This window comes from Podarcis gaigeae (genome assembly GCF_964106915.1).
Source record: "Podarcis gaigeae genome assembly, chromosome: 8".
NCBI classification, from domain to species: Eukaryota; Metazoa; Chordata; class Lepidosauria; order Squamata; family Lacertidae; genus Podarcis; species Podarcis gaigeae.
In genome coordinates this window covers 9,373,993-9,397,059 of record NC_139684.1, presented here as the reverse complement: position 1 = coordinate 9,397,059, position 23,067 = coordinate 9,373,993, and the positions used below count along the sequence as shown (strand labels likewise).

The 23,067-nt window shown below is 46.9% G+C and overlaps 1 protein-coding gene and 1 long non-coding RNA gene across 3 annotated transcripts in view; one reads left to right on the top strand and one right to left on the bottom strand.

The window, feature by feature from the left end:
* RPH3A (rabphilin 3A) overlaps positions 1-4,720 on the bottom strand; it is a 123,899-nt gene extending 119,179 nt beyond the window's left edge. Inside the window, exons 1-2 of one of the 2 annotated variants that reach the window (XM_083750209.1) lie at positions 4,558-4,720; positions 3,971-4,031 (exon numbers count right to left, since the gene is read on the bottom strand). The gene's annotated coding sequence lies outside the window, so the exon portion shown is untranslated. Of the gene's footprint in view, positions 1-3,970; positions 4,032-4,557 lie in introns of those variants that run through there. The other variant, XM_083750207.1, reaches the window with a different exon arrangement.
* Positions 1-23,067, top strand: part of LOC310849765 — a 320,102-nt gene that overhangs the window by 247,070 nt on the left and 49,965 nt on the right. The window lies entirely within an intron of this gene.

Genomic DNA, 23,067 nt, shown 5'->3' with positions numbered 1-23,067 from the left:
CTGCTGTCCCGCTGCCCCCACCCTTAGGCTGCAGACACCCGCTGTTAACTCCTCAATCCTCCTTGCCTGCTCTCCAACTGCATTTTCTTGCATTCATCGCGTTTCTCTTGTCTGCGTGGGGCTTCCCTCAGTGGCGTAGCGTGGGTTATCAGCACCCGGGGCAAGGCAAGTAATTTGCACCCCCTAACCCATGGATTTGCGCCCCCTAACCCGTGGATGTGCGCCCCCTAACCCATGGATTTCCCTAACCCCCAGATGTTGCGCCCGGTGCGGCCGGCCCCCCCTGCACCCCCCACGCTACGCCCTTGTGCTTGATCCGGAACCTGCAGTTAGTGCAGAGTGCTGCAACACATTGCTGACAGAGTACAGTGGTACCTGGGGTTAAGAACTTAATTCGTTCTGGAGGTCCGTTCTTAACCTGAAACTGTTCTTAACCTGAAGCACCACTTTAGCTAATGGGGCCTCCCGCTACTGCCGCTCCGCGGCAACACCATTTCTGTTCTCATCCTGAAGCAAAGTTCTTAACCCAAAGTACTATTTCTGGGTTAGCGGAGTCTGTAACCTGAAGCGTATGTAACCCAAGGTACCACTGTATAACACCTGTGCTCAGGAACCTCGCACAGTTTGGCTGTTCGCTGCCTGGCAGATTCAAAGTTCAGCTTGGGACCAGTTTACCTGTGAGATCAACACACCCCATAGATGCCCACTGAACTGCTTTGATCAGTGGAACCGGTGCTGTTACAGATGCCACGTAGTATACCCATTCCACTTTTGAAAGAAATTGATCTTTTTGTGCTCTTTGGAACTCCCTGCCTATTGACATTTGGCAGGGACGCGGGTGGCGCTGTGGGTTAAACCACAGAGCCTAGGAATTGCCGATCAGAAGGTCAGCAGTTCGAATCCCCGCGACGGGGTGAGCTCCTGTTGCTCGGTCCCAGCTCCTGCCAACCTAGCAGTTCGAAAGCACGTCAAAGTGCAAGTAGATAAATAGGTAGCACTCCAGCGGGAAAGTAAATGGCGTTTCCGTGCGCTGCTCTGGTTCGCCAGAAGCGGCTTAGTCATGCTGGCTACATGACCCGGAAGCTGTACGCCGGCTCCCTCGGCCAATAAAGCGAGATGAGCGCCACAACCCCAGAGTCGGCCACGACTGGACCTAATGGTCAGGGGTCCCTTTACCTTTACCTTTTAGGCACCTTCACTATCTATTTCCCCCCCAGCGCCAACTAAAAACATTTTTTGTTCAGACAAGGCTACCCAGATATGCAGAATGTTGCCATGTCTTAATCCGCTTTTAGCTTATCACTTGTTTTAATTATTAAAAAAAAAATTAGTTGTTTGTAATCAGTGTGTGTGTGTGTGTGTTGTAAACCATATTGAGGTTTTTCCCTTTTTTTACAATCAGATAGGGTGTTTGTACGGCACCCATGAAACTCTGTGGTCCCGATTTTAGGGATAGAAAACAGCCCCCTTTTTTAAAAAAAAAAGTGGGACTTTGTTGCAGAGGGAATGACAACAGGTGCTACTCTCCCCCCCCCCCCCCGCCACCTTTTGAATTCAAACACCTGCCAGTTTTCACTGCAAAGGCCTGTTTAATGTTTAGAAATCAATACGAGAAAAACAGAAGCAAGTAAGGGAATGTTAGCTGCATGGGGACAGAAACCGAATGGCCAAATGTTATAGCGACAGGCAGTGGGAGAGGGGGCGCTTTGAGACTGACACCCTCTGGCTTCTGAACTGTGGTGCGACCAGCTACCGTATTTTTCGCTCTATAAGATGCACCAGACCATAAGACGCACCTAGTTTTTGGAGGAGGAAAACAAGAAAAAAATTATTCTGAATCTCAGAAGCCAGAACAACAAGAGGGATTGCTGTTCAGCAAAAGCAGCGATCCCTCTTGCTGTTCTGGCTTCTGGGATAGCTGGGCAGCCTGCATTCGCTCCATAAGACGCACACACATTTTCCCTTACTTTTTAGGAGAGAAAAGGTGAGTCTTATAGAGCAAAAAATACGGTAACTTTAGACCAGGGATCAGCAAACTTCTTCAGCTGTGGACCGGTCCCCTGTCCCTCAGACCTTGTGGGGGGGGGGGCGGACTACATTTTGGGGAAAAACATGAACAAATTTCTAAGCCCCACAAATAACCCAGAGATGCATTTTAAATAAAAGGACACATTCTACTCATGTAAAAACACGCTGATTCGCGGACCGTCCGCGGTCAGATTGAGAAGGCGATTGGGCCGCATCCGGCCCATGGGCCTTAGGTTGCCTACCCATGCTTTAGACCCTGGGCTCAGTAGGTTCACAACGATGCCCCTTTAAATAGCTTGGGGGGGTTAAGGAAAAACTGCAACAATTTGTTGCAGACTCACCTGCAAAGTCATGGGCCAAGCCAGGAGCCCATGACCAAAGGATAAGAGGACAAACTAGGAGGCAGGACCACAGCAGAGTCCAGGGAGACCCTTTGGGGTCCTCACAACTCTGTGGAATGGTTGCAGTGTTTGGGGTTTTCCAGTTTAGAGAAAAGGCGAGTAAGAAGCGAAATGGCAGAAGTAGATAAAACAATGCCTGGCACGGAGAAACGTTTTTCTCCCTCTCTCCTAATGCTTAAGACTCATGGAAACTGAATGTTGGAAGATTCAGGACAGAGAAAAGAAAATATTTCTTCCTGCTGCACTTAGTTAAACTGCGGAACTCCCTCCCACTAGATGCAGGGAACCTGAATGGCTTTAAAAGAGGACTGGGCAAATTCACGGAGGAGGAGAGGGCTCTTGATGGCAACTAGCCATGTTGGCTATGCTGTGCCCCCATAGTTGGAGGCAGCAATGATTTCAAACTCCAAATTGCTGGGCGCCACAGGAGGGGAGAAGGAGGCCTGTGCTCAGGTCCTGTTTGCAGTTTTCCCACTGAGGCATCTACTGGTCCCCAGTGAGAACAGGATCCTGGACTTAGATGAGCTGCTGGCCGGATCCAGCAGGCTCTTCTTGCGTTCTTAATGCCACCTTGAAGTTGTCATAGGAATTTTGAAGTCTTAGATATATGTTAAATGTTCATAAATGTACCAACCAAGCACGTACATAGATCAGCACAGGAAAACCGACCTGAAACCATTTTGGCTCCCAATCTGACCAAATGTTTTCTCTGAAGGTCAAAGGAAAATGGAAAAGCCTCCCCATTGTCTTTTCCTTCACAAATCCTGTCTTAAGGGCACATTTAAGATATGAATAGGGTGTGAGCCTGTGACTTGGCTCAGGAACTACGGTAAGTACAGTGGTACTTCGGATTAAGTACTTAATTCGTTCTGGAGGTCTCTTCTTAACCTGAAATTGTTCATAACCTGAAGCACCACTTTAGCTAATGGGGCCTCCAGCTGCCGCCGCGCCACCAGAGCACGATTTCTGTTCTCATCCTGAAGCAAAGTTCTTAACCCGAGGTACTATTTCTGGGTTAGCGGAGTCTGTAACCTGAAGCGTATGTAACCCAATGTACTACTGTATTTATCATTACAAAAGACCGGCCGGGCTCCCCAAGCAATCCAATCAAGTGACCATTAAACAGGTCACCTGGCAGACAGGAGGTAAACAAAGCACTCAGATTTCTGCTGTAGACCGCCCTTTCTGTGATGTAGGTATGATGTATCGGGGGGGGGGGCGTCTTGAGCTACAACCCTTCTGTGATGTATGTATGATGTTTCTGGGGGTGGGCTTGGACTCCAGGGAGGGAATTCAAAAGTCTATATAAGGGCTTGCACACCATTGTCCTGGGTTCCTCTTCCCTCCGTGTGGTGAGTGAGGACCCTGTTGCAACAGATCAATAAAGATCAGGCTTACTAGCTGCTTCGCTTCTCAATATTCTCTGGTTGACCTCTGTTATTTTCTCCTGCCAATAGGGAACCTACATAAGGACTCTATACGGGCTCTTGGATACCCCATAAGGGAAAAGGGCAGATTTTTGTTTATAACAAAGTACCCACCTGAGCGCTGTTTCGCCCAAACACACCAGAGGCCTTGTCCTGCAGACCCCCTTGCTTCTTCCTGCATTAATAATAATAATAATAATAATAATAATAATAATAATAATAATATCTTTATTGTCATTGCCCCCTCTCGGGGACAACGAAATTACTTGGCTGCTCCATCCACCCAGGTAGGGCACTCCACACAAAATCAAAACAACTATAAAAACACTAATTAAAACAATACAGTATAATACAGCAAGGAAGATTAGATGACTTTCAAAGTCCAGGCTTCCCATTCAGGGCCGAGATCGCTCTGGAGAAGAAGCTGTTCTTAAGACGGCTCGTTCTTGTCTTCATCGTCCTGTATCTCCGTCCTGACGGCAGGAGCTCGAAGAGACAGTGACCAGGATGCGATGGATCTTTTACTATGTCCAGTGCCTTCCTATGGCACCTTGTGGCATAAATCTGCTCTAAGGTGGAGAGTGGGCAGCCAACAATGCTCTCTGCTGCCTTAACAACTCTGCACAACCCCATCCTGTCCTGGGTAGTACAGCTTCCGTACCACACACATAAGCCATAAGTGAGCACGCTCTCAATGGCACAGTGATTAATATTCAGCTGTTGCTCCTTCAGTGTGCGTCGACTCTCTTCTCCCCAAGAGCAGGGCGTCTGAAATTACTTGGCATCCTCCATGACAAATGAAGCACCGCTTGTCTTTGCTGAAGAACCTCTCCATGGGACCAGGAAAGGCAAGGGCAGAGCAGGATGTCTGGAGGGGGCCGTGTGGAGTAGAGAACAACAAACTTATAAGCAGTGTCGGATTAACGTATAAGTCAAACAAGCTGTAGCTTAGGGCCCCACTCTCTTGGGGGCCCCAAAAAAATTTAAAGGGGGAAAAACCCGGGATGCACATTTCCAAAATATAAAATAAAAAAACAAATAAAATAAAACCTGCATGCAGGGAGGCAGTGGAAGACAGGAGTGCCTGGCGTGCTCTGGTCCATGGGGTCACGAAGAGTCGAACACGACTAAACGACTAAACAACAACACATGCAGCAACAGTGTTTTGTGTTGTCTGGGCTCCTGTGATGTAATTAATGGGCCCCGCCTGCTAGCCTGCTCCCTAAAAAATCACATATTTTGTTATGTGCAAATGGCTTTAGATACCTATTAGGCCAGTGGTGCCCAAACTTTTTTTCAAAGTGGGCCAGAATTGGTGAAGTGAAAAACAACCAGAGTTGTTGACCTTTTTACCTTTTTTTTAGGATTGAGGTTGTTGAGGGTTTTTTTAGGATTTTACCCCAGGAAATAAACTGCCACAGGGGTTGGATTAAACCAACTGCCGGGGCGGATTAGGCCACCAGAACAGACTTTGGACCTGCCTGTATTAGGTCCATAAATTACCATATGACATATATTCAACACAAAAAACAGTGACAATTTGTTGTTGACCAAGGATAGCTGGGCATATACAGTGGTACCTCGGGTTAAGAACTTAATTCATTCTGGAGGTCCGTTCTTAACCTGAAACTGTTCTTAACCTGAAGCACCACTTTAGCTAATGGGAGCACAATTTCTGTTCTCACCCTGAAGCAAAGTTCTTATCCTGAAGCACTATTTCTGGGTTAGTGGAGGCTGTAACCTGAAGCGTCTGTAACCCGAGGTACCACTATAAATGGCCCCATTACCTTCAGTAGCTTAGGGCCTCATCAAACCCAAATATGGTCCTGGTTATAAGGCAGGATTCTGCAAAGCATTTGTGCAAAATTTCAGAGGCCTGATTACGCTTTCCCCCACCCTGCGCAACCAGATACAGTGAGAGGCTAATGAGGACCAGACACCATCAGGATTTCACCATAGCTGTAGTTCCTGCATTGCAGGGGTTGGTCTACATGGCCCCCAGGTCCCTTACAGCTCTTCAGATTCTATGCTCCCAAAGCATTTCTTGTTATGCCTTTGCCAAGTGTCAGGTCTCATCTCTGCACACAAGACCCGGCTCTCCTTTGAAGCAGCTTTTCAAAAGGAAATCTATGCGTGGTTTGACACCTCAGTGGAACTGGGTTGCTGTCCTCCCCCACCCCCCAACACAGGATTTTGCTTTTCTGTTGTCAATTAGGAACTCACAGCAGTTATTTTCATGAGACTTAGCCTAGAAAAAGGATTTGGCATCTCTCTGTTTCTCATGAATAAGGAAGGTGGGGCCATTCCCCCCACCCCACGCTGCTCCCCCTGCAAGGATGTGTTACAGGAATCCTAAGGTCTCACATATATATAAATCATATGTTCATAAATGCACAAGGCAAACATATACCTAAGTATATAAACCATGTGTCTGAAATAGTACAGGAGAACAATCCTGAAGCCATTTTGACTCTTCCAGCCACCTCAAAAATTCTCTGCAGTGAGGAAGGAAATGGGGAGACCTCCCCATTGTCTCTTTGCTCACAAATCCTGTCTTAAGGGTGTATTTGTGTATGAATAGGGTGAGCCTATGGGACGCGGGTGGTGCTGTGGGTTAAACCACAGAGCCTAGGACTTGCTGATCAGAAGGTCAGCGGTTCAAATCCCCGCGACAGGGTGAGCTCCTGTTGCTCGGTCCCTGCTCCTGCCAACCTAACAGTTCGAAAGCACATCAAAGTGCAAATAGATAAATAGGTACCACTCCGGCAGGAAGGTAAACGGCATTTCTGTGCACTGCTCTGGTTCGCCAGAAGCGACTTAGTCATGCTGGCCACATGACCCGGAAGCTGAACACCGGCTCCCTCGGCCAATAAAGCAAGATGAGCGCCGCAACCCCAAAGTCGGCCACAACAGGACCTAATGGTCAGGGGTCCCCTTTACCTTTGCCTAGGGTGAGCCTGTGACTTGGATTCATGAACTAAGTATTTAGCATCTCAGAAGATGCTAAATACATCTCAGAAGGAATGGCCAGGCTGCCCAGATAAAGCAATCAAGTGACCATCAGTGTCTTGCCAGACAGGATTTCTGTTGTAGACTGGCCCCCTGTGATGTATTTCTGCTGTAGCCTGCCTCCTCCAGTGATGTATGTATGATGTTTTGGGGGCTGGTCTTGAGCTACAGGGTGGGCAAATTCAAAAGTCTATATAAGGGCTTGCGCACCATTGTTCTGGGTTCCTTCTCACTCCTGCGTGGGGCGAGTGAGCACCCTGTTGCAACAGCAGTAATCAAGATCAGGCTTAATAGCCGCTTTGACCATGGATGATCTGTTTCCTTCCTCCGACCGATAGCTAACCTTTTTGGTTCTTACCGGGGTTTCCTGATGAGCCTCCTACAGGCAGGGAAACAGGTTTACTGAATTCCCTTTTTAGTCGTTTTGTCTATAATATTGAGTGCATCCCAGATTCCAGGCAGGGAAAGATTTCACAGATACCTACACCTTTACAGAGTGTCGCTCTCTGGAATGAACATAAATGAAGACCGCGGTGACTTGAGGATATATAAGCTCATACCTAGAACTAACTTAGTTGGTCTTTAAGGTGCTACTGGAAGGAATTTTTTTATTTTGTTTTGACTATGGCAGACCAACACGGCTACCTATCTGTAACTTGAGGATATATAGTTTTTGTTTTTCATTATTTAGTTCATATTATTGATTGCCAGATGGGACGCAGGTGGCGCTGTGGGTTAAAGCCTCAGCGCCTAGGACTTGCCGATTGAAAGGTCGGCGGTTCGAATCCCTGCGGCGGGGTGCACTCCCGCTGCTCGGTCCCAGCGCCTGCCAACCTAGCAGTTCGAAAGCACCTCCGGGTGCAAGTAGATAAATAGGGACCGCTTACCAGCGGGAAGGTAAACGGCGTTTCCGTGTGCGGCTCTGGCTCGCCAGAGCAGCGATGTCACGCTGGCCACGTGACCCGGAAGTGTCTCCGGACAGCGCTGGCCCCTGGCCTCTTAAGTGAGATGGGCGCACAACCCCAGAGTCTGTCAAGACTGGCCCGTACGGGCAGGGGTACCTTTACCTTTACCTTTATTGATTGCCAGAAAGAAATTAAAACCTCAAAGCAACCTGTTCGTAGGATGGAGGGTTTCGTCAGCATTAATATTGCCGCTTCCTTGTTCGGTTTTCAGGGAAGCCCTAGGCTCACAGCTTGGGTTCTAGCTCAGAGCAAGCCTGCATCTCTGTTCCCCAGCTTCTAGCTGCACCCCAGTGGAAATAAATTATATATATGACATCACGTCTTCATAGCATGTGGTACCAAAGTTGGGGATGTGTTTACAGTAGGAGCATCCAGACGCATCCAGGCATGATGGCTGGAGGTGCAGGGAGTCACCTCACAGGTGATTGAGTGAGTCATGGGGCCAGAACCCAGTTTTGCATTCTGGATCCCACCCACCCACCCTCGCCACTACCCACCCCCACCCCAAAAAAATCCACAAAGAATTAGTATAGTTGATGCGTGTAGCAGCCCACACGAGAGACACGTGAAGACAGTGATGCCAAAAGGCTCAGTCACAACCATCTGGCTAGCAAATTCACAACGAAGGATAACTTCACAGAAATTGTAACGAAAAACCTGAACTCTCGACTTTGCTTATTTCCCCCTCCCTTCCAATCTACTTTCCTTTTGTGTTGTGTCTTTTAGATTAGGAGCCTGAGGGCAGGGGCTGTCTTTTCCTTTTACAGTATTTGCAAGCTGTTATGTGAGCCTTTTTCAGCCCAAAAGCAGGATTGTGTGGGGGGTTTTTCAGACAAAACTCGCAGTAAATAAATAGAAATTGTCTTTCCTTTTATACATTTAATAAACGAAGTGTATGGACCACCAGCAAGACAAACATCATTCCAGACAGATCTACTCCCTTGAACAGGAATCTGCTAACTGGAAATGGTTTTTCACTCAGTTTTGAACAACGAAGGCCAATTGTACTGATTGCTTTTATTGCTAAACAAGGAAGTTTACAATGAAAGCTATATATTTAAACAGTACATGCTCAGGGGCTGATGGGGGTCGTCGACCATATAAGGTAGCCGATCCAGGAGAAGGGAAACTCTCATCCTAAACCACTGCTGCCTTGCCGGTGAAATAAAAAAATTAAAGTCTTATATATATAATAAATGTTCATGGATATGCCAGACAAAAGGTAAAGGGACCCCTGGCCATTAGGTCCAGTCGTGGCCGACTCTGGGGTTATGGTGCTCATCTCGCTTTATTGGCCAAGGGAGCCGGCGTACAGCTTCTGGGTCATGTGGCCAACATGACTAAGCCGCTTCTGGCGAACTAGAGCAGCGCACAGAAACGCCGTTTACCTTCCTCCCAGAGCAGTACCTGTTTATCTACTTGCACTTTGACGTGCTTTTGAACTGCTAGGTTGGCAGGAGCAGGGACCGAGCAACAGGAGCTCACCCCGTCGCGGGGATTCAAACCGTCAACCTTCTGATCGGCAAGTCCTAGGCTCTGTGGTTTAATCCACAGTGCCACCCGCGTCCCCATTGCCAGGCAAACACATACATAAATATATGAGGCACCACAGGAGGGCAGCCCTGGAGCCATTTTGGCTCCCATATTGACCAAATGTTTTCTCTGCAAGGTCAAAGGAAAATGGAAAAGACTCCCCATTGTCTTTTCATTCACATAACCTGTCTTAAGGGTATATCTGTGTATGAATAGGGCGAGCCTGTGACCTGGCTCAGGAACTAAGTATTTGTCACTACAAAAGACTGGCCAGGCTCCCCAGGGTATCCAATCAAGTAAGCATTAACAGGTAACCTGCCAGACAGGAGATAAACAATGACAGGAGATAAACAACGCACTCAGATTTCTGTTGTAGACCGCCTGTTCTGTGATGTAGGTATGATGTGTCTGGGGGTGGTCTTGGACTCAAGGGTGGGCAATTTAAAATGTCTATATTAGGGCGGGCACACCTTGGTACGGGGTCCTCCTCCTCCTGCGTGTGAAGGGGCACCCTGTTGCAACAGTTCCATAATGATCAAGCTTACTAGCTGCTTTGCTTCTCAATATTCTCTGGTTGGCCTCTGTTATTTTCTCCTACCAATAGGGAACCTACGTAAGGACTCTATATGGGCTCTTGGATACCCCATAAGGGAATAAGGGCAGGTTTTTGTTAATTACACGGGCCATCTTCTGGAGAATAAAAGGCGAAGGAGTAAACCCAACACAAATCTGGAGTGGAGTCCCTAAGGTGGGCTTTATTAGTCTGAGCAAAGCCTTATCACAGCACAATGACATATTCCAGCCAGGCCAAAGCAATGGAGGAAAGGTGCAGAGCAGGGCCTCTGACTAAGGGGTGTGTCTTGGGAGAGTCCCCAGGGCCAATTAGAGACGTCTGAAGAGCCACAATCTGCCCCCCCCCCCACCCAGGACTGAGAGCCAAACTTCCTTATTCTGAGAGTTCAGCCTCGCCAACACTTTTTTCTATCGGAGGCTGCTTTTTAAATAAAGAGTTTATTCAGCATGCCTCCAGGACCCTGGGCGCTTGCATGATTTAAAGGCAGCAATATCCGCACCTTGAGAATACTAAAAGGGAAGTCTCAAAATAAAATGAAAGGACATCTGGTTCCTTGCAGGCCAGAAGGAATGCAGGAGGAGAATATATTAGAAGACAGCTGTCCCTCTCTCCATAATTATTAAATAAAGATTCTTTTTGGATGCTTACAAATATACTGTTGCACTTACCTCAATCTCCAAACTTCAAGAGACCCCGGCGCTTATCCAGGGTTCAGTTTCCTTGGAATGAAGGTCATTGGAGACTGTGGTGTCTTTAAAATATCTGGTTTTATTTACACATGTAAACAGCCTGAGCAGAGGATAGCATACCCTCCAACATTTCTCTGAGGAAAATAGGGAAGTCCTAAGGAAAAGTGGGGGGACGTGGGTGGCGCTGTGGGTTAAGCACGTCAAAGTGCAAGTAGATAAGTAGGTACTGCTCCAGCGGGAAGGTAAACGGCGTTTCCGTGCGCTGCTCTGGTTTGCCAGAAGCGGCTTAGTCATGCTGGCCTCATGACCCGGAAGCTGTGTGCTGGCTCCCTCGGCCAATAAAGCGAGATGAGCGCCACAACCCCAGAGTCATCCGCGACTGGACCTAATGGTCAGGGGTCCCTTTACCTTTACCTTTAAGGGAAAGTGGGACATTCCAGGATCAAATCAGGAACCAGGATGGCTTCTGTAAATCCAGGACTGTCCCTGGAAAATAAGGGTGCTTGGAGGGTCTGGGATAGAAGGTCTCACAATAGTAACACCCCAGGATATCTTGCTTCCTCTGACAGGTTAAGTGACCTATGATATTCTAAGCCTTCTTGATACACAATCACTCACCTGACTGGCCCCACAAACCTATAATACTATCTTACAAGCGGAAATCAGCCTGGGTTTGGGGCGATGGGGATTCTTCACACGGTTTGATCCTTACTTTCCCTTTGTAGTGTGTTTGACCCTGCGGCAGTTCAGATACATCTTCAGTTGTCCATCTTCCACAACCCTGCCGTGATTGATTTGATTGATTGGTTTATTACGGCCATTGGCCCATATCTAAAAACAATACATCAAAATTTATCCATAAACAATACAATTTAAACAGTTCCAAGTTAAAACACCCCTATAAAACCAATTTTACTTCAATTAAGTAAACTATACACAATAAGCTCCCTCTATGTCAACCGAAATTCAAATCCCTCAGATTTTGGGGGATATGCGTCTTAGTTCTGGCACTTATTGATGGTTCTTAAGTTTGGCTAAGCTGTCAGAGTCATACAGTGATCCATTTCTCCTCTTATGAAATAAGACATTAATCAGGTATCTAGCGACTGCAAGGGATCTACTTGAGTCTTCGTCGTTTAATAAGTATATTATTTGGGCTTCCTGAGGTCTGTCAGCTATTCTCGATAAATATGGGGCCAGAAACTTGGACCGTGAAGCCGAATGTATAGGACAACAGAAGATTATATGATATAATGATTCTGTAGATCCACTTTTACAGTCACAGAGGAGTGAGATCTGTCCGTTGGAGAGTCTGTTACCCAACACATTTGATGGGAAAACATTGAATCTAGCCTTTATAAAGGCGTACCTGTGCATCACCACAGATAAGGTAGTTAAATAATATGGAAGCTTTGTTGGTGGTGTTAAGCCAAGGTTTATCGGCGAACAGGTGCCACCACCTGTCGCAATATTAAATTGTAAATCCATCTCCTCTAATTTGTGAGTTATAATTCTCTTGGCAGAAATTAAATCCAATTTTAGTAGTTCAGATGGAGATAGCCCTGCCGTGATTCAAGGTAGCCTTTAAAAAAAAACATTTTAAGTACCGCTTACCAGTTTATTCAATGGAATAAGCTCATAATCTCCCCCCCCTTTTTAGACACACACACACACAAACAAACAAAACAAAAAATTAAATTGAAAAAATCTGATTAGGAAAAGAAAAGGACTCTTGGCGAAGCAGGTGCTAGCCAATCAGTGCTGTGCACAGTCAGCTTCACTTCACTTCCTCCCTGGGCAGACTGCTGAGTGAATAAAAAATGTGGCAAGCTTCCATCTGCAGTTTCATCCACCTAGACTCTGCACTCTCATTTTAAATCCTGTTTCCAAAACCATAAGGACTAGGAACCCACTTGGCTTTCAATGATATCAAAGATTCAGAAGGCTGGATTCAGAGAGCCTTACAATGGCGTAGCGTGGGTTGTCAGCACCCGGAGCAAGGCAAGTAATTTGCGCCCCCTAACCCATGGATTTGCGCCCCCTAACCCGTGGATTTGCGCCCCCTAACCCTAACCCCCAGATGTTGCGCCCGGTGCGGCCGGCCCCCCCTGCGCCCCCCACACTACGCCACTGGAGCCTTATTATGCATGCATCCTTGAACCATTAGAGCTAAATAGGTGGGCTGCTGCTGCTGCTGTTCCACATGCATTTTGGCTAACATGCTCTCATTTGTTCTGTTGCCAACTGCAAATTATCAGTAAGCTGTTCCCACAAGTAGGATGAGCATGGCAAGAGACGTTGGGATTTATTGCCATCAACGGAGAAAGAAGGGGAATTATTACTGGTCTATTTATGTTGGGTGGTCATGAGGGCCACGTCACCTGCTAACATCACTATAGTTTTATGATGCAGACCCACTCCAAGCACAGATATTACCCTAGCCTGCCCCAGGAGAGGGAGCTCAGGAAGGCAGACCAGCTCAGGTTGTTCTCAATATGCCCTTCACATTCTGTGGCCACCAAGCAAGCATCTCTACTTCTCCTGGCTGCCTCCACCTATGGGACCCGGCCAATACACTGTCCTCAGCAGAGCAGGGAGGTGATTTTCATATTTTCACCTGACATACTCGGTTCATGTTGCTGTTTAATTACATTAGCAAGTTTCCCGAGAACTTTTTCTGATAATTCAGCATTAAAGCAAGCAGATATGGAGAGGTTCCAGAATTGAGTAATCTGCAATTATCCTGACAATTGCGTGCAGTGAAGGCAGACCAGAAATTAAACGATCTCTCGGAAACACTTTCCAACTTTTTATCATTAGCATCAGTTGTTTTAGCCAAGGATCTGATTGCTGAAATCATTGCTCTTTCTGTCTTCTGAGGAAGGGGACTCGGAGGTGTTCCCTCTGCTGAATTTTCCGCTTTCCTGGTTGAGTCCATGCTTGTCTCCTTCTTTGGGTGAAATCACCCGGTCTCTTAGACCACATCCACACCAGATATTGAAAGCACTTTGATACCCCTTTAAAACCTCTTCCCCTCACTGAGCTACAATTCCCAGAGTTCCCTGTGAAGAGGGGTTGGTTGTTAATCCATTCTGGGAATTTTGTAGCGCTGTGAGGGGAATAGTGGTCCCCTAACAACTCTCTCTTTTTTATTTTTAAAGATTCTTTATTACAAAACAATTTACATAGAACATAAACACAACAAAAACTGACATAAACAGACCATAGACACTGACTAACAACACCTCATTTGACATTACATTAGGGACGCAGGTAGCGCTGTGGTCTAAACCACAGAGCCTAGAGCTTGCCAATCAGAAGGTCGGCAGTTCAAATCCCCACAACGGTGTGAGCTCCCGTTGCTCGGTCCCTGCTCCTGCCAACCTAGCAGTTCGAAAGCACAAAGTGCAAGTAGATAAATAGGTACCGCTCCGGCGGGAAGGTAAACGGCATTTCCATGTGTGCTCTGGTTCGCCAGGGATGCTGGCTGTTGGGAACTTCTGGTTCATGAGGTTGTTATATAATAGGTTTATGAGAAAATATGCAAGCTGTGGAGCAGGTAGGCACCCAGATGGGCAGCGCTGGGCTACTAAAGCAACTTCAGCTCTGCACAAAGCGATCTGCCAGGCTGGCTCCTTGCCACCCACCTGCAAAAACACAGAGGCATCTGCATTGCAGGGGGCTGGACTAGATGACCCTCAGAGTAGGTTTCAATTCTACAGTTCTATTATTCTTCAAGGTGGCACTGTGGTCTAAACCACTGAGCCTAGAGCTTGCCGATCAGAAGGTCGGTGGTTCGAATCCCCGCGACGGGGTGAGCTCCCATTGCTCGGTCCCTGCTCCTGCCAACCTAGCAGTTCGAAAGCACAAAGTGCAAGTAGATAAATAGGTACCGCTCCAGCGGGAAGGTAAACGGCATTTCTGTGTGCTGCTCTGGTTTTCCGGAAGCGGCTTAGTCATGCTGACCACATGACCCGGAAGCTGTACGCCAGCTCCCTCGGCCAATAAAGCGAGATGAGCGCCGCAACCCGAGAGTCAGCAACGACTGGACCTAATGGGGTCCCTTTACCCTGTACCTTTTACAGTTCTGGATAATTCTCTGCCCATCGCTTCATCTGCTTGCTGCAGTTTCTGAGGAACTCTCCCAACAAAGTTTGCAGCAGTACAGTTTTCCCGCCTGTTGGGCTAAAGACTTTCTTCGTGCATTCATATAGATCTAAAGTGTGTTTTTGTCTTTGTAGTTAGAAATCTAAAAATGTAACAGGCAAATGAGGCAAGGGCGCATTTAAAAGCAGGTGCGTCATTTTGGAACAAACACCATGAGCACAATGGAAATTTGGCATGGATAACTCTATTTTATGACAATTTGAACTTGAAACTATTTAGCGGGTTGGTAGACTTACTTGTTAGTTTTTCCTTTCCTTTCCTTAATTCAAATATTCTTTCTGCTCCTTGCTTTGTTTGCTTGGAGAGAAACACACACACGACTAGAGTGAAGTAGAAGGTTTGTTCTAATATATTCCCCTTCAAAATACTATTTTATTTTTTTAACAATTGGATGGTTGGGGGCCAGATACCCTTTCACTCCTCCTTCCAGACAGTTAAGAAAATATGCCCGTAGAATGAAATCAATGAGTGCTGTTTAATTGGCAAATAGGCAAATAGCTCAGCAGAACAATAATACCACCATGCTGAGTTTGTTCGTATGTACAGGAGATGGAACCGCCGAAGGCATGTAAGGGTTTTGAAAAGGACAGGAGAACAACAGTGCATGCATGCTCATTAATATGCAAATGTGTATGCTAAAAATGGAGAGGAGAGTCAGTTTTATGGATGGATGAATTGTATTTATATTTACCATACCTGTTTCTTCTCCCTCCTCATTTCACCCCCACAAAAACCCTGTAATGTAGGATGCAGCAGGCCAGGACGTCTTCAGCAATCTGCAACGAAGGAGGGTGCCTGGGTGATTATCAATGCAATGAGCACCCATGGGGAGGAATAGTTCTATTTCCGGTTGGGAAAAGTGGTCAGGTGGGAGCCTTTGGTCTGAGCCAGCCAGGTGATGAGTATGTACTTGGCACAAGCTCTTCCAAATGGGACAAGTAAATTATTCTGAGCTGGTATTTTGAGAGCACCTCAAAAGGGAGATGGATCAGGGTGGAAAACCTGCAGCCCTTTAGATGTTGTTGCACTCCAAATCCCTTCACCACTGACCATTACCCATGGAAGTCAGGGTTCTTGGTGGGAGGGGAATGCAGGTATTGGTAATAATCGGGGGGTAATTATGGTGCTGGCTCACCAGAACAGCTTCATCACGCTGGCCACGTGACCCGGAAGTGTCTTCGGACAGCGCTGGCTCCCGGCCTCTTAAGTGAGATGAGCGCACAACCCTAGAGTTGGACACGACTGGCCCGTACGGGCAGGGGTACCTTTACCTTTACCTTTAATCATAACCCCATCATTGTGATTCTCTTTATGAAGAGGTACACGTTCATTTGTTGTTGTTTCCCTGAAATGCCCAGCCTTTGCGGGAAATTTTGTTAGCTGAACCAGTTTCCTTCTCCCCTCGTTCTCCGCTCGGTGCCCTGAAATCGTTGCTATGGAGACTCCCGCTGATTCTGGCCTGATGAGCAGCGAGCAAGAACGCTGCAAGGTACCTTTTGATGGCACATGAGGGAGCATCAGCCGCAGGTCCCAAGGCCTTGCCCAGCCAGCGGCAGTAACTGGGAATTCAGCTGCCTGGCAGGGAAGGTAGAAAATTACAACGACAGCTCAATTATTGTGGGAAAAGATCGGCAACTTCGTTTCCTCCTTCAGCTTAACCCTCTGGGGAAAGCAACAGCCTGTGTGCAGAGATTAAGCCAACAAAACATCCCCATTGCTTTGTTTCCCAAGAAGAGAAAGAACCAGGAGCGTGTTAGGTCAGGGACTAACAACTGCCGCCTGCCATCGTACCCACAAAGGTTATCTTTGGTGACCCTGAGCTTTCATTTTAAAAAAAAAGTTAGGAAGCAAAATGTGGAGGTTGGTGAAAGGTGCTGAGAGATTTTAGGAAGCCCCTGTTCCCCTCATATGGGACGCGGGTGGCGCTGTGGGTTAAACCACAGAGCCTAGGGCTTGCCGATCAGAAGGTCGGCAGTTCGAATCCCTGTGATGGGCTGAGCTCCCATTGCTCGGTCCCTGCTCCTGCCCACCTAGCAGTTCGAAACACGTCAAAGTGCAAGTAGATAAATAGGTACCGCTCCTGCAGGAAGGTAAACAGCGTTTCCGTGCGCTGCTCTGGTTCGCCAGAAGCAGCTTAGTCATGCTGGCCACATGACCCAGAAGCTGTATACTGGCTCCCTCGGCCAATAAAGCAAGATGAGTGCCGCAACCCCAGAGTCGGTCATGACTGGACCTAATGGTCATGGGTCCCTTTTGTTGTTGTTGTTGTTTAGTCGTTTAGTCATGTCCAACTCTTCGTGACCCCATGGACCAGAGCACACCAGGCATCCCTGTCTTCCACTGCCTCCCGCAGTTTGGTCAAACTCATGCTGGTAGCTTCGAGAACACCGTCCAACCATCCCGTCCTCTGTCTTCCCCTTCTCCTTGCGCCCTCCATCTTTCCCAACATCAGGGTCTTTTCCAGGGAGTCTTCTCTTCTCATGAGGTGGCCAAAGTATTGGAGCCTCAGCTTCACCATCTGTCCTTCCAGTGAGCACTCAGGGCTGATTTCCTTAAGAATGGAGAGGTTTGATCTTCTTGCAGTCCATGGGACTCTCAAGAGTCTCCTCCAGCACCATAATTCAAAAGCATCAATTCTTCAGCGATCAGCCTTCTTTATGGTCCAGCTCTCACTTCCATACATCACTACTGGGAAAACCATAGTTTTAGCTATACGGACCTTTGTCGGCAAAGTGATGTCCCTTTAACCTTTACCTATTCTCCTCACAGAGATATACCATAATTCTCTGTGAAGTTCCCTGTGAAGAGGGATTGATGGATGGATGGATGGATGGATTGATTGTTAAAGCATTATGGGGAATTATAGCTTCGGGGAGGGAATAGGGGCCTCTCTCATCATACTTAACAAACTATGGCTATCCTAATTCTTTGGAGGAAGCCATGACTGCTTAGAGCAGTATCGTAGCACTTTAAATGTATACTGTGAATGTGACCTTAGACTACTCAGAATATCTGGGCCTGCTCCTGGATCCCTGAGGTCAACCTTTGCATTTTATATCATGTATTTGTTTTAAGTATTTTAAATTTCTAAACTGCCTTGGGTGCTGTGGCAGAGAGGTAATATACAAATGCAAAGAACAAATCAATAAAATTGACGAGGCCTCATTATGGGACGCTGCAAGGCTTCCCCTTAAACCTTGAGCTCTTACTGAGAAGGACTCACATTTACGTTTGCTTTATTTTGTTAATTTTCACGATTCAGTGTTTTCCACCACCCAGGCCGAGCATACGTAAGATATTATTATTGTTTCACCAGAGGAAAGGCAGCATGTTTCCCCAACACACTGGCTCTCCAAGTATCCCTGTTTCCCAGGGACAGTCCTGGATTTACAGAAACCATCTGATTTGATCCCGGAATGTCCCGCTTTTCCTTAGGGCGTCCCTATTTTCATCGGTGGGTATGGTAGTTGGAGAATAGGACTACCCACCTGCCTCCATACCTAAACACACTCAGGAGGGAATAATCCATCGATCTCCAGTCTATGCTAGATGCTGAGAAATCACAAAATAGGAGCAAGTTAAACTTTAATTTGGACAACAGTGCTGTATCTGTAAATTGCAAAACTAAATCAAAGATGCTCGTGGAGCATTAAAACAACGCATCATTTGGCACGCAGCCTTCTGGAAAAAAGTCTGATGGTGAGAATAACTACACTGGACTCAACTACAGTGGTACCTCAGGTTACAAACACTTCGGGTTACAGACTCCGCTAACCCAGAAGTAGTACCTCAGGTTGAGAACAGAAATCGCGCGGTAACAGCAGCAAAAGGCCCCATTAGCTAAAGTGGTACCTCAAGTTAAGAACGGTTTCAGGTTAAGAACGGACCTCTGGAACGAATTAAGTTCATAACCTGAGGTACCACTGTATAGTAAAGGTAAAGGGACCCCTGACTATTAGGTCTAGTTGTGACCGACTCTGGGGTTGCGGCGCTCATCTCACTTTATTGGCCAAGGGAGCCGGTGTACAGCTTTCAAGTCATGTGGCCAGCATGACTAAGCCGCTTCTGGAGAACCAGAGAAGCACGGAAACGCCATTTACCTTCCCGCCGGAGCGATACCTATTTATCTGCTCGCACTTTGAAGTGCTTTCGAACTGCTAGGTTGGCAGGAGCAGGGACCGAGCAACAGGAGCTCACTCCTTCACGGGGATTTGAACCGCCGACCTTCTGATCGGCAAGTCCTAGGCTCTGTGGTTTAACCCACAGCGCCACCCGCGTCCCTAACCACTGTATACAGCTGCAAATAAAACGTTAGAAGTGTGTTGTAAAGTGACACTAGATGGCGACGGTGAGCTATGGCAGCTTCAATATATATTTTCAAAACTTTTTTTAAAAAGAGTTTTCACAACTTTTTTTATATGTGTCTAGATTCAACCTAAGACTCAAAAGCAGCCACCAAATCACCACACAATGAGACCATACCTTAGGGCAGGGGAGAGGACCCTGTGGCCCTCCATGTTGTTCCCATCAACCTCAGCCAGCAGTAGCCAGTGTGGCTGGGAGTTGTGGTCCAGCAACAAACGGAGGGCAGCAGGTTCCCCATCTGTACCTTAGGCTGCATCCCATAATCATTTGCAAGAAATACAGACATCCCAGCTAATGCCTGGAGGATGCTTCTAATCGTGGGAAAGTTCTTAGAGGGTAGTAAATGTGAGAATCACTTCGATTTCATATTCCGGTGATCAATCTGGCATCCTCCCAAACACCCACAGGAATTTCCCAAGGAGCTTATTTAGCAGCCTAAGGGCAAAGGGTCTCAGTTACAGTAGCCCTCTGCAGAAATCACAGCACTAACACCCACTCTTCTTGGGTCCATTACTGTGCTGGAGAGAAATCCCACTTTCCCCACTGAGCAAAGCAGCTGTCAGATAACCCCAAAAACCAAATAGCCCCAATTGCTGCCATTAATAGGAAACCACAGTCGCTGTAATTAAAAGCCTCCCCAGAGAAGCTGGTGAGGGTTTAGGAGGAAAGGAAAGTCTTTTTCATCCTGACAATAGAGCTGGATTTTCTACAAAGCAGAGGGAGACGACTGTCTCAGGCAGCAGATGCTGGGATGGGGATGCAGGATGCAGCCCCCAGTCTGCTGTTCTGGAGCCTCCCAGTCATTCCCCATGTGGGATGTAACATAAGCAGTCAAATACAACATTTCCTGTTTGCCTAGAGTGGACATGCAGGGGAATGTTACACCTGGTCTGGAGCATCCTTCCTTTGCATGTGAGCAAGTAGGTGGGCGTGACCATTCCAGACCCCACAAAAGGTCCAGTCACGGAGCCACCTTCCTCAAAAGGTCCTCATGCAGCATGTGGAAGTTCCTTTATGGGATGTGTTATGTACTGAAGTTCTCACCCTGGGCCAGCAGGGGGATACTCTAGATAGTTTTCACTCAGGTCCACATATGCAAATAAGGGATTGAAAGTGACGTTCAGTGATTGGATAGTTACAGAAAGTTGTTACTGTTGCGTTGTAGCCTAACCCTAACCCTTCAGTTCAGTTCTGTTCTGGGTCTGTGAATAAACAAGAGCTGTTTGAAGAAGCACTGTGTCGTCTGATATGTTCACCCACAACTTAACGGGATGAACTCAAACCCTCTACTGTAACTCTAAACTAAAGCCTGCCTTCAGGGATGCAACTGTGAACTGAATGTGAGTAAACTTCTTACTACTTTTAAAAGAGGACTATTGTGTCTTTATTCTTTTTGGGGGGAGTCAAAGGGGTCTTCCCAGGAATAATAAGAGATTCTAATCTGCAACTAGCTTTCTTCTGTGTAAAGAGGGGAATGTACTCTGCTGTATGAATAAACTTTCTTGTGTGAGTTAGGAAAGATAATATCTAATCAATATATCCTCTTCTACCCATGGCATTCCCACACCTCTTTCATTGGAGAACAGCCTGTCCTGAGCCCCCTAAACTGGGAGGCCACCAAAGCTGGAGAAATATTCAGCTGCCACCCTATCTGTTTTATTTTTGGGGGGTCTGGGAAAGAGGAGCCATCTTCTTCTTTTTCACCAGAGGCGGCAAAATCTCTTGGGTGAATCCTGCCTTGCAACCAGTCTGTAGTCTCCCCAGCCACACACCCCCAAACATTTTTTGTCTGCTACAAATAAAATGCCACACCTACATTCAAAAATAAGGGATGCGGGTGGCGCTGTGGGTTAAACCATAGAGCCTAGGACTTGCCGATCAGAAGGTTGGCAGTTCGAATCCCTGCGACGGGGTGAGCTCCTGTTGCTCGGTCCCTGCTCCTGCCAACCTAGCAGGTCGAAAGCACATCAAAGTGCAAGTAGATAAATAGGTACTGCTCCGGTGGGAAGGTAAACGGCGTTTCTGTGCGCTGCTCTGGTTCACCAGAGGCAGTTTAGTCATGCTGGCCACATGACCCGGAAGCTATACGCCGGCTCCCTCAGCCAATAAAGCGAGATGAGCGCCGCAACCCCAGAGTCTGTCACGACTGGACCTAATGTTCAGGGGTCCCTTTACCTTTACCTTTTACATTCAAAAATATTGGACTGATAAAATCGAAGAGCTAATCCAAGATTAGCCAAGCGAAGGAAAAGCACAAAAGCAAGGGCTGTGATTCTGAGATATTATAAAACGACTTAGATATTGGGTTTTAATTGTTGTTAACCTGCCCTGAGACCTTAGGGTGATGGGTGGGTAATTGATAAATAATAGACGTAATCATTGGAAACCAGTTCTGTAACGCAAATGGAATAAACAAGCTTTAAAACCAAACGCCATAACAATTGGGTTTTTAAAAAATGGATACGGAGGCTTTCTTTTTTGCAGAATTGTGGGAAAATTTTGCAGAAAAACCAGAGGGAAGTGGGAAGATGTTTAAAAACCACCTGTCAGAGGTCTGAGCAACCTGTTATTGGAAACTGTTATAAGAAAAACTGCTCTGGAGTATTCCAGAGCCTGTATAGAGTCTTTAAGTGGGTTACCTATCCGTAGGATGAAATAACAGGCCAACCAGAGTACCTGTATATTGAGAAGCAAAGCAGCTAGTGAGCCTGGTCTTTATTAAACCATTGCAACAGAGTCCCCACTCACCACATGCAGGAGGGAAGAAAACCTTGAACAATGGTGTGCAAGCCCTTATACAGACTTTTGAAATTGCCCACCCTGTAGCCCAAGACCACCCCCCCCCAAAAAAAAAATCATACATACATCACAGAAGGAGGCAGTCTGGCCATTCTTCTGTGATGGTTAATACTTTAGTTCCTGAGTCCAGGTCACAGGCTCACACAATTCATACACAAACACCTACAACATACACTGTGAGAAGCCAACTTATAGGGAACCAGGCAGAGGGCCTTCTTGGTAGTGGCACCCACCCTGTGGGACGCCCTCCGATCAGATGTCAAAGAGATAAACAACTATCTGACGTTTAGAAGACATCTGAAGGCAGCCCTGTTTAGGGAAGTTTTTAATGACTGATGTTTCAGTGTACTTTTAATCTTTTGCTGGATGCCGCCCAAAGTGGCGTTACCAGCACCATGCTCCAACCGACCAGGAGAGATGTCTGTTTCCAATCCCATCATCCCATTTCCCTGAGCGCTCATTTTGTCTTCTCCTTTACTAACCTTGCTAGTAAAAACAGCCGCACACACCAGCATGTGGTTGCTTGAGAGCAGGGCGGGGGGCGGCGGGGGCCGGAGAGAGAGCTCAGGTAACTGTTTTGTGTGCATGTTTGAAATTGCTACAGCATTTAATTGGTTTTCTTAATTGTCGCTTTCCTGCCTGCCTGCTGGGAGTTAATGTACAATGAAACTGGCTTCTGCTCCTCACTGACGGACGGGAGAGATTTTACACACGCTGTATTATTCGCAGCAACCAGCCTCTTCTAACTGCAAGTTCTTGCAGACAAAGTGTGGTGTGTTGCTAAATATACCCCACCTTCCCTATCTCGGTTAAAAAACAACAACACAAATAAAAACGGTTGTTATGAAATTGGTTGGAAGCTACAGACCATAGCTGTCAAGTTACAGATTTGAAAATAAGGGACCAGCAGCCTCGAAAATAAGGGATCAGCAGGCAAAATAAGGGATTTGCTTGATTTATACATAAATCCACCACTGATGGAGCCATGCTGCTTTTGTTGCCACTGACTGTGTTTTGCAGGGGGTTGGACTAGATGATCCTAAGGGTCTACAACTCCGACCAAAGAAGAGGGGCAGACAAAACTGATGAACGACGTCGAGATGGCAAAGC